Source organism: Tupaia chinensis, unplaced genomic scaffold, assembly GCF_000334495.1.
Source record: "Tupaia chinensis unplaced genomic scaffold, TupChi_1.0 Scaffold000384_1, whole genome shotgun sequence".
Classification (NCBI taxonomy): domain Eukaryota; kingdom Metazoa; phylum Chordata; class Mammalia; order Scandentia; family Tupaiidae; genus Tupaia; species Tupaia belangeri.
The window spans coordinates 1599722-1609722 of NW_006159886.1; positions in this window are offsets into that span (position 1 = coordinate 1599722).

Genomic DNA, 10001 nt, shown 5'->3' on the forward strand with positions numbered 1-10001 from the left:
TTTGAGAGGCTTTTGAGGTGCACACACTCACTGGAGAGAGAGAGACAGAGACAATGAGAAAGGGAAAGTGAGAAATCACCCTCCAGAAGGGATGGCCGTGCCGCTATCCCTTCTCCTGTATTCTCCTCCTAGGGTCTTGGGCATGTGCCCCGCATGGTTTTCAAGTCACTGGTCCAGGACTTGAACTGCAGCTGGCCATGTGGGAGTCCAGCCACTATGCCCTCTGCCAGCCCCTCCATGACGGTGTTGAAGACCCTGCCCATTTCCTCTCTCTGAGCCTCAGTAAGATGGATACTAACAGAGATCTGAGGATTATGCCCACAGGGGTGGCACGGTGGTACTGGTGCAGCCTGGTGGGTGAGAGTGTTTCTTGGCCATTTCTGTCCAACCCCCACATGCCCTGGAAAGCAGGGCTCTTAGGTTTGGGATCTACAGAGCTGTGGCCTTGCACCACACTGGCCGTCTTACCGGTGCATTTGGCAAATACGCACTGGAAAGGTGTTCTCTGGGCCAGTCTGTCTCCTGTCTTACCCACCCCTGGGCTCTGCCTCCCCACAGCCCTGGGCAGACTCTGAGGGGCGTGTGGCAAGTGCTCACCTCCATCTTGTCCTCACTGTATTCCAGGACATTTCCCAGCCGCCTCTGCACGCAGGAGTGGCTACATGACTGAATGTCAGTCCTGGGACGTGGACAGGGGCTATGTTCCACTTCCAGGCCGGCCCCTATAGCCCTCCCATGTGTGAGCCTTGCTCCTCCTTGCTGAGGGCATTCTGAGTGGGTGTTAGAGAGAGAGTGAGAAATTCCCTTCCCCCAGGGGGTATGGCCACTCCCCAAACCCTTCTCCTGCATGCTCCTATTGGGATTTTGGGCACACACGCACACACACCTGGTGTGACTTTCAAGCCGCTGGGTCTGGGACTCGAACTGCACAGTGGGCCATGTGGGATCCACCCACCTTGACCACCATGCCACTGGCTGGCCTTCACGAGACCTTCTTTCTGAAGGCCATGCCAGGTTAACAGTTGCCCTTGGGCTGATCATGCGTTCTGCTGGACAGACTACCACCGCTGCCCTCAGCTGCTTCGGACAGGTCTGCCGACAGACTCTTACCCCGTCCTGCCCCTTCCCCGTCACCATAAGAACCTCCTCCATCATCTTCGTCCAGTGTAAATGCTTCCAGAACAACTTACTTGCACTGTCCCTTTTAGCACAGAAGACCTCACTTTTCCGGGGCCAGCGCCCGCCCGTGTTGTCTGAGCTGCTGCTGGTCTGACCGCATGCCCTGGGGTCAGACCCTTACTTGCTGCTGGCTGTGTAAGGCCAGTTCATCCCTTTTTCTTTATAACTTTTACTTTGTGGTTGTCCTGGAAGTTTAATAATCTGTCAGAGCAGTGTCACGGATTGTGTTTGCCAGAAATGGCCACCACGTCCCAATCCTGCAAGCTCGCCCACTGAGGGCTGTGGTCTGTCTTCCCTCACTGAGTCTGGGTGGGCTCGTGCCTCGTTTGGTGCTGGTAGGATGAAGCGAAAGTGCTACGCATGACTTCCAACGCCAGGTCAAAGGCCAGCCCGTTTCACCCACTAAGTCACCCCAGCTCCCGGCTGGGTACATGCCGGGCCAGCAAGGGGGAACCAGAACTGGACATGTGGAGTCTGAGCGGCCACGTGAGCAGTATAGCTGTCCGGAGGCGGCCACGCTGGGAGAGAGACTGCACGAGGAAGCCTGAGAGCACATGGAGAGGGAGATGGAGTCTCACCCGGACGATCTCGCCCAACTTTTATTTTTCTTAAGGTTTTTGACATGGGGCACATGTGCTCACTGGAGAGACAGAGAGAGACAGTGAGAGGGAAAGTGAGAAATCACCTCCCATGGTGGGTGGCCACCCTGTAATCCCTTCTCTTCCACTCTCCTCCTGGGATTTTGGGCATGCATGCACACGCTCCCGGTGTGAGTTTCAAGCTGTCGGATCCAGGACTCGAATCGCAGTCGGCCATGTGGGAGTCCAACACCTTTACCACCACGCCACCTGCTGGCCCATCACATAACCTTTGTTACTTCCTTCAAGGCCCTGTCTCCAGACACAGTTACGTTGGAGGTTAGGGCTTTGACACAGGAATCTGGGGGTGCATAATTCAGTCCACAGCTGGAGTGGCCTCGATTTTACTAAAACCGCGATGACCTTCTATTCCTCCTGCAGTGATCCAGCCGTGAGAGCACAGCCTTGCTTCCTGCTGCTATGTGTGTCCTGGGTCTAGAGCTCCTTCGGGGTCCAGTTCTGGTACTCCTTGTTGTCCCGGTATGTACCCAGCCAGGAGCTGGGGTGACTTAATCCTAGTAGTTAACACAGTGGCCAGGATGGGAGCGGGTTCTGAGGCCAGCAGGTATGGTCTCCCTGCTGACGGCCTTGGTGCCCGTTCCAGCGAGCAGGGAGTGCTGCCCTTTATGTGAGGAGTGAGGCACTTCTTCAGGCCTAGGGGGTCCAGGAAAGCTGGGAACCATGATTTGGTGACTGCGCATTGACCCGGACATCCCATCTTCTTGGGGTCCCACTGCTTCCTGATCAGGGCTCCAACCTTGGCTAGCAGAGTGGAATACGTTGGGGACACAGCCTCCCTGAGCGCTGTTCCTGGTAACTAAGCCTTGGGCCACTCTGGCCTCCAGCTGTGAGAAGGAGGAGCGCTATGTGCTGCCAAGAGTATGCAGAACCCTTTATTCTGGTCTTCGTGCTCGGCCTCTGGTTTCCTTGGTCTTTCTCCAAAGCAAGAGCTATGAACTTTCATAGTCGCTGTTTCTGCCTCAGTCTCAAAGGCCAGGACACTGTTTTTGCCAGAAAATCCCCTTGACCAGCACAGCATCGCAGTCTCCCACCAGCGACATTTAATAACTGTGCTGTTACTGCATCCCAGGTCCAGCGGTGCTCCTCCCCCACCTGTGCGGAACCCTGGGGACAGTCAGTGGATGACCCCAGACCAAGACCCCTTTCAGAATCTGCTCCCCAGAGGATGGGAGGTGGAGATTAGCATGTGGGAGGCTCCTGGGATGGCCTGGAGTGGGTGTGAAGCGGGGAGGACTGGGTTGACGAAGTCCAACCCCAGGACAGCTGCAGCAGTTGTAGTAAAATCGGAGTCCACTCCAATTGTCTCTGCCAGCCCTGTAGGAGCGCTGAGGTGGCTCTTCTGAACTGCCCCAAGTGCAAACACTCCTGGGCTGTATTCCCCTGCAAAGACCAGTCTCTGGATGTGGGGTGCCCCTGGGGAAACCTTTTTTTCCCTTAGTAATGGTGTGGTCTTAGGATGAGCTTTGATGTGGAGGCCATGTCTGGAGGGGATTCAGCTGAGAACGGTCAGCTCTCACCCCTCCCAGACATGGAGGGGTGGGGGCTTCAGGCTTGTGGTCTCATATCCACTCTATGGGGGTGGTGAGGATAAGGGGTACTTAGTTGATGGTATTCTCATGGTTAAAGTGGGGAAGGAGAAGTTTCCTCCAGAAGGGGAGACGCAGGGCCAGCAGGTGGTATAGTGGTTAAGGCACTGGACTCCCACACAGTCAACGGCAGGTTGAGTCCTGGACCTGGCAATTTAAAACTCACCCCAGGTATGTGTGCGTGCATGCCCCAAATCCTGAGAGGAGAACGGAGAAGGGATTGTGGCGTGGCCATCCTCTGTGGGGTGGCTTCTCACTTTCTCTGTTTCTCTTTGCCTTTCTGGTGAGTGCATATGCTTTATAGCAAAAATATCTCTCAAAAAAATGGGAGATGCTTTCCTGGTCTGAGAAAATAGGAAATGTCCCCTCAACACTAAAATAGAAAACATGGAGCCAGCAGGTGGTGTGGTGGTCAAGAGTGCTGGATTCTCACATGGCCGACCACGGTCTGAGTCCTGGCCCTAACGGCTTGCTTTCCCTTTCCCTCTTTCTGTCTGTCTCTGGTCAAATTAAAAATAATTATAACAAATGGAATTAAATAAATATATACATCTTTAAAAAAACAAGACAGAAAACAATGATAAACTGTATAAAGATCTGATTTTCCTGGTGAGCACTTGCACACTAAGACAGCAGCCTCTGGGATTAGACGCAGACTTTTTTTTAAGGTAAAGTCATCCCATTGTTCTAAGGTTGTCTGTCTTGATTCATCAAATGGGAAAGAAACTAACATTTACTGAGCATGCATGTCAAGCACTGTTCTAGGTACCAGGGATCAGCCATGGCTAAAATAGAGAAAAATCCCTCCCTATATCCTTACAGTGGAGACAGACCACAAGCAAAACCAATCAGCAATGTTGGGTAATGATAAGTGCTGACATTCTGAAAGGCAGGGAAGATAAGACGGGGAATACAGCTTACGATTTGGTGCAGTTTAAAGAGGCAATTCTAGAGAAAGCCTCCTTGAGAAGTGACATCTGGGTGGAAGCTGGTGTGAGCTACAAGGACATCTGGAAAAGAGCTTTCCTTCCGGGAAGCAGGCACAGCAAGCGCAAAGGCCCTGAGGCTGGGCTGAGCTCTGTGTGCTCTAGAGCCAGCAAGGCGGTCCCCTGGCTGAATGGAGAGGAGAGCGAAGGGAGATAAGGTTCAAGAGTGAGGAGGTGCAGGGGCTTTGCCTTTTTCACTCAGCGAGGCGGAAGCCATGGCGGGACTTTGAGCAGAACAGTAGAAGACCCTGACTGACGTTTCAGCAGCACTCCCTGACTGCCGCGTCGCTGGGTGGAGAGCATACTAAACGGGCAGGGGAGAGGCAGGGAGACCAGCTGGAAGGTTTTTGCAAAAATCCATGTGAAAAATACCTGGGTAACAGCAGAGGAGGTGGTGACACACGGCCAGACTTGGTGGCATTTGATAGAAGGACTGATGGGATCTGCTGATAATTTTTATTATTTTTTTTAAAGAGAGATTTTTGCTATAGGGTGTGTGTGCTTGCCAGAGAGACAGAGACGGAAAATGAAAAATCATCCCTCAGGGGAGATGGCCATGCCGCAATCCCTTCTCTTCCATTCTCCTCTTGGGATCTTGGGCACGCACGCACACGTGCCCAGCATGAGTTTGAAGCTGCCGAGTCCGAGACTTGAACCGTGAGTCTGACTACATAGGAGTCCAGTGATGAAACCATTATGCATTTGTTGGTCCCATGCCGATGAATTTTGTAAGTTACTTATTTCTTCTTCTGAGAGAGCGAGAGAGAGGTGTTCGAACAAGGTCCCATGCCACGATTCACACCCAGTCCCAGAAAGCCCTGACCACCCGCATGCATGCCCAGCATGCCCAGGGAGGCCCTGGGACGTGTGCCCAGGGTCTTTCCCATGTGAGTGCTACCACCTAACTCTGCTGCTGATTTTTATTTTCTTTTTTAGCTTTTTGCTGTAGGGAGTATGTGCTAGCCAGAGATGCAGGGGGGAGGCGAGTGAGAAGTCACCCCCTAGGTGGGATGGCCATGCCACAGTCCCTTTTCCTCTAATCTCCTCTTGCGCTTTGAGCACACATTCACACATACCCGGTGTGATTTTCAAGCTTCTGGGTGGATTTAAACCGTGCAGTCAGCCATGTGGGATCCAGTGCCTTAGCCTCCACACCACCTGCTGGCCCTGCTGGTGAACCTGATGTGCTGGTTGAGGCAGGAGAGTCAAGGGGGACAGGCTCTGTTGACAACAGGCATTCCCTGTGGTCATCCTCTAGTGGCTGGTTTGAGGTTGTCCTTTTTTCTCCCCCAAGTACTTTCTGAGGGGAACCAGCCGTGAGGGAGGGTCCATCTTGGGCTCCAGACATAACCTTTCATGCCTGGGGGATGGTGAGCTCCTTGTGATGGGTCGTGGGGTGGTCCCCAGGAGTGGGGGAGGAGACTGGGTAGCTTCTTTGACAACCTTGGATGAAAGTTCAGCTCTCCTTCTCTGGAGTAGGGGGTGCCATGTCCCTGCAGGGACAGATGACAGTATAGACACACTTCTTTCTAGGAACAGGCTCTGATGTGCCCAGCCCAAAGAGGCTATTTTAAGTTTTGGGTTCTGTTACTTTGGTTACTAGTAGCAAATTGTCAGAAAAAAGCGAGTGCCAACTGTTTCTCTCCTTCCAATGAGATGCACCGCAAACGCGCTCGTTTGAATCAGAGCATGTATGGAAATCGCAGAGGGCTGGCAGCTCCTGCCTGGCAACAGCAACCGTTCCCAGCGTCACGCATGGGTGCCGGGCTGTGACCTCTCCTTGAACCGGGCTGTCACTGCACACGCGAAGTGCAAAGCCTGCACTCTGCCTTACCCCACAGACTCATTCCAGGTGGACTAGGAAGAGCAACAGCCTGGCCTTCTCTGCGGGTGAGTGGGAGTTTGCGACATGGGCCCACCAGAGCCCGCTCCCGTTGGATCTGGACCTCGTGACCTCAGCATTCACCATCCTCTTGAACAAGGAGAGAGGTCTGGGGGTCTCACTCTCACCTTAGTGAGCGAACTGCCTGGGACTGTGACCTGTGCTGAAGGACCCCCCTCCCCCCACTCAGCAGCAGGCCTTGGCAGGCTCTTGCCCCCCAACCTTCCCTAGCTCCCCCGTGTCTCTTAGATCCCCAGTGTCTCTAAGAAGTCTGACCCCTTAGCCTGCATTTGAGACACTTTAGGGTTTGGCCTTAAGCTGTGCCTCTCCCGTACCCCTCTATGCCACTCCTTCCGGCAGCTGCAATCCAACTCCATCACACCCCTTGACTCTCGCAACTCCTCGGACTGAAGTGACTTTGCTTCCTCCCGCCTCTGCAGCTCCCGGGTCAAGTCAAATCCCTGCGTCATGCCTTTCTGACCTCTGGCCCTTTGCACGTACTGGCCCTCCTGCCTGGAAGCAAAGCATTCTGCTCCGCCTGGCTGGCTGTGTCCTCCATGGCACTAGTGGCTGTACAGAACCCTGGATTACGGTGTGTGTCTGGGTGACAGCTCCCCATCCACTAGACTGTATGTCCCCGAGGCTTTGTTTTGTCACCGCTGTCTTCAGCACCCGGGACAAGAGAGCAGCCCTCTACTTCTGGCTGAAAGAAACATGGCTTTGTTCTATGCGCTTGTCCCCCCTTCAGCAATCAAGGAAACGATGCCCCTAGAGCAATGTAAAAGGCCACCCCCCAATCCACCTCCCACCCACGGCACAGCCCTGGAACAGGGTCAGTGACCCACAGCCTCGGGGTTCTGGCCTTTTTATTTCTTCTTCAGTTTTTGCCATGGGGCATGTGCGTGTGCCAGAGAGAGACAGTGAGAGGGACAGTGCCAGGCCCTGTGCTAGAACAGGAAATGGGGCTGGCGATGCCTTTGCGGAGAAGGGCACTGTCCAGAGAAGCTGCTCAGGACTTCAGGACCGCCTAGGAGGACCCTGGAGGAGGGCCTTTCCTGTAGGAGTGGATGAGGGGGCTGGGACTCCAAGAAGGAGGAACAGGAGGGGTCTGAGCGTAGAGAGTACAGGAAGAATGGTCCAGGGTGCAGGCGGGGTGTAAAAGGGCCAGGAGCAGAGGGCTTTGGGGCCCTGAGTATGGAGAGAGCAAGAAGGTGGGGTGGCCTGCCCTCTGGCCTGGGGCTGCGGGCTCTCCTCCCTGCTCCTCCTTCCTCTGCTTTCCCTAGCAGGCCCAGTCATCCGCCCCCGCCCCCCCCCCGGTAGCTTCTTTGACAACCTTGGATGAAAGTTCAGCTCTCCTTCTCTGGAGTAGGGGGTGCCATGTCCCTGCAGGGACAGATGACAGTATAGACACACTTCTTTCTAGGAACAGGCTCTGATGTGCCCAGCCCAAAGAGGCTATTTTAAGTTTTGGGGTCTGTTACTTTGGTTACTAGTAGCAAATTGTCAGAAAAAAGCGAGTGCCAACTGTTTCTCTCCTTCCAATGAGATGCACCGCAAACGCGCTCGTTTGAATCAGAGCATGTATGGAAATCGCAGAGGGCTGGCAGCTCCTGCCTGGCAACAGCAACCGTTCCCAGCGTCACGCATGGGTGCCGGGCTGTGACCTCTCCCTGAACCGGGCTGTCACTGCACACGCGAAGTGCAAAGCCTGCACTCTGCCTTACCCCACAGACTCATTCCAGGTGGACTAGGAAGAGCAACAGCCTGGCCTTCTCTGCGGGTGAGTGGGAGTTTGCGACATGGGCCCACCAGAGCCCGCTCCCGTTGGATCTGGACCTCGTGACCTCAGCATTCACCATCCTCTTGAACAAGGAGAGAGGTCTGGGGGTCTCACTCTCACCTTAGTGAGCGAACTGCCTGGGACTGTGACCTGTGCTGAAGGACCCCCCTCCCCCCACTCAGCAGCAGGCCTTGGCAGGCTCTTGCCCCCAAACCTTCCATAGCTCCCCAGTGTCTCTAAGAAGTCTGACCCCTTAGCCTGCATTTGAGACACTTTAGGGTTTGGCCTTAAGCTGTGCCTCTCCCGTACCCCTCTATGCCACTCCTTCCGGCAGCTGCAATCCAACTCCATCACACCCCCTGACTCTCGCAACTCCTCGGACTGAAGTGACTTTGCTTCCTCCCGCCTCTGCAGCTCCCGGGTCAAATCCCTCCCATGCGTCATGCCTTTCTGACCTCTGGCCCTTTGCACGTACTGGCCCTCCTGCCTGGAAGCATCTCCCTCTGCTCCGCCTGGCTGGCTGTGTCCTCCATGGCACTAGTGGCTGTACAGAACCCTGGATTACGGTGTGTGTATGGGGGACAGCTCCCCATCCACTAGACTGTATGTCCCCGAGGCTTTGTTTTGTCACCGCTGTCTTCAGCACCCGGGACAAGAGAGCAGCCCTCTACTTCTGGCTGAAAGAAACATGGCTTTGTTCTATGCGCTTGTCCCCCCTTCAGCAATCAAGGAAACGATGCCCCTAGAGCAATGTAAAAGGCCACCCCCCAATCCACCTCCCACCCACGGCACAGCCCTGGAACAGGGTCAGTGACCCACAGCCTCGGGGTTCTGGCCTTTTTATTTCTTCTTCAGTTTTTGCCATGGGGCATGTGCGTGTGCCAGAGAGAGACAGTGAGAGGGACAGTGCCAGGCCCTGTGCTAGAACAGGAAATGGGGCTGGCGATGCCTTTGCGGAGAAGGGCACTGTCCAGAGAAGCTGCTCAGGACTTCAGGACCGCCTAGGAGGACCCTGGAGGAGGGCCTTTCCTGTAGGAGTGGATGAGGGGGCTGGGACTCCAAGAAGGAGGAACAGGAGGGGTCTGAGCGTAGAGAGTACAGGAAGAATGGTCCAGGGTGCAGGCGGGGTGTAAAAGGGCCAGGAGCAGAGGGCTTTGGGGCCCTGAGTATGGAGAGAGCAAGAAGGTGGGGTGGCCTGCCCTCTGGCCTGGGGCTGCGGGCTCTCCTCCCTGCTCCTCCTTCCTCTGCTTTCCCTAGCAGGCCCAGTCATCCGCCCCCGCCCCCCCCCCTCCCCTCCTTCCCTGGGTAAGGGGAGGGGAGGGAGGAGGAGGGTTACTGTTTATCCCGCAGCTTGCGCTTGCCCTTGAGGTGCTTTGGCCTGGGAGGGGTGTGTCGTGCTCATTTACAAACAGGCTGCTGGGCGTCTGGACCTGGACTAGGTCACTTGCCACTTACCTCAGGATCAGCCCTGGGCACGCTCTAACCTCCCTCCCTGGAGCCGCTGACTCCGGGTGGACCCCGGCGGGGAGGGGGGGAGATGGGTGGAGTGCAGCAGTGACCCTGGCCCCCAGTCCGGCCCCCTGGGAGAGTGGCCAGATGCAAAAGGGGCTCAGGAATCTCACAGTCCAGAGTTCGGGCCCGCCTTGGCCGCTCACGCTGACTGAGTCCTTCCTCCTCCCAGGCCTCAATTTTCCCTCAGTACGATGGGCATCGACGTAATGAGGCAGGCGACCCTAGAGCGGGGACAGCTCGAAGAGGCTGCGGACGCGGGGGCTTGGGCGGGGCAGAAAGGCACGCGTTTAGACCCGAGGCTGCAGCCCCAGCGCGCTGCGCTCACCCCGCGCCCACTCCCCGCCCCACACTCGCGGGGGAACTCCGCGCCCCGCACTGTTCACCCCGCGCCCACTCTGCGCCCGCACCTACACTCAC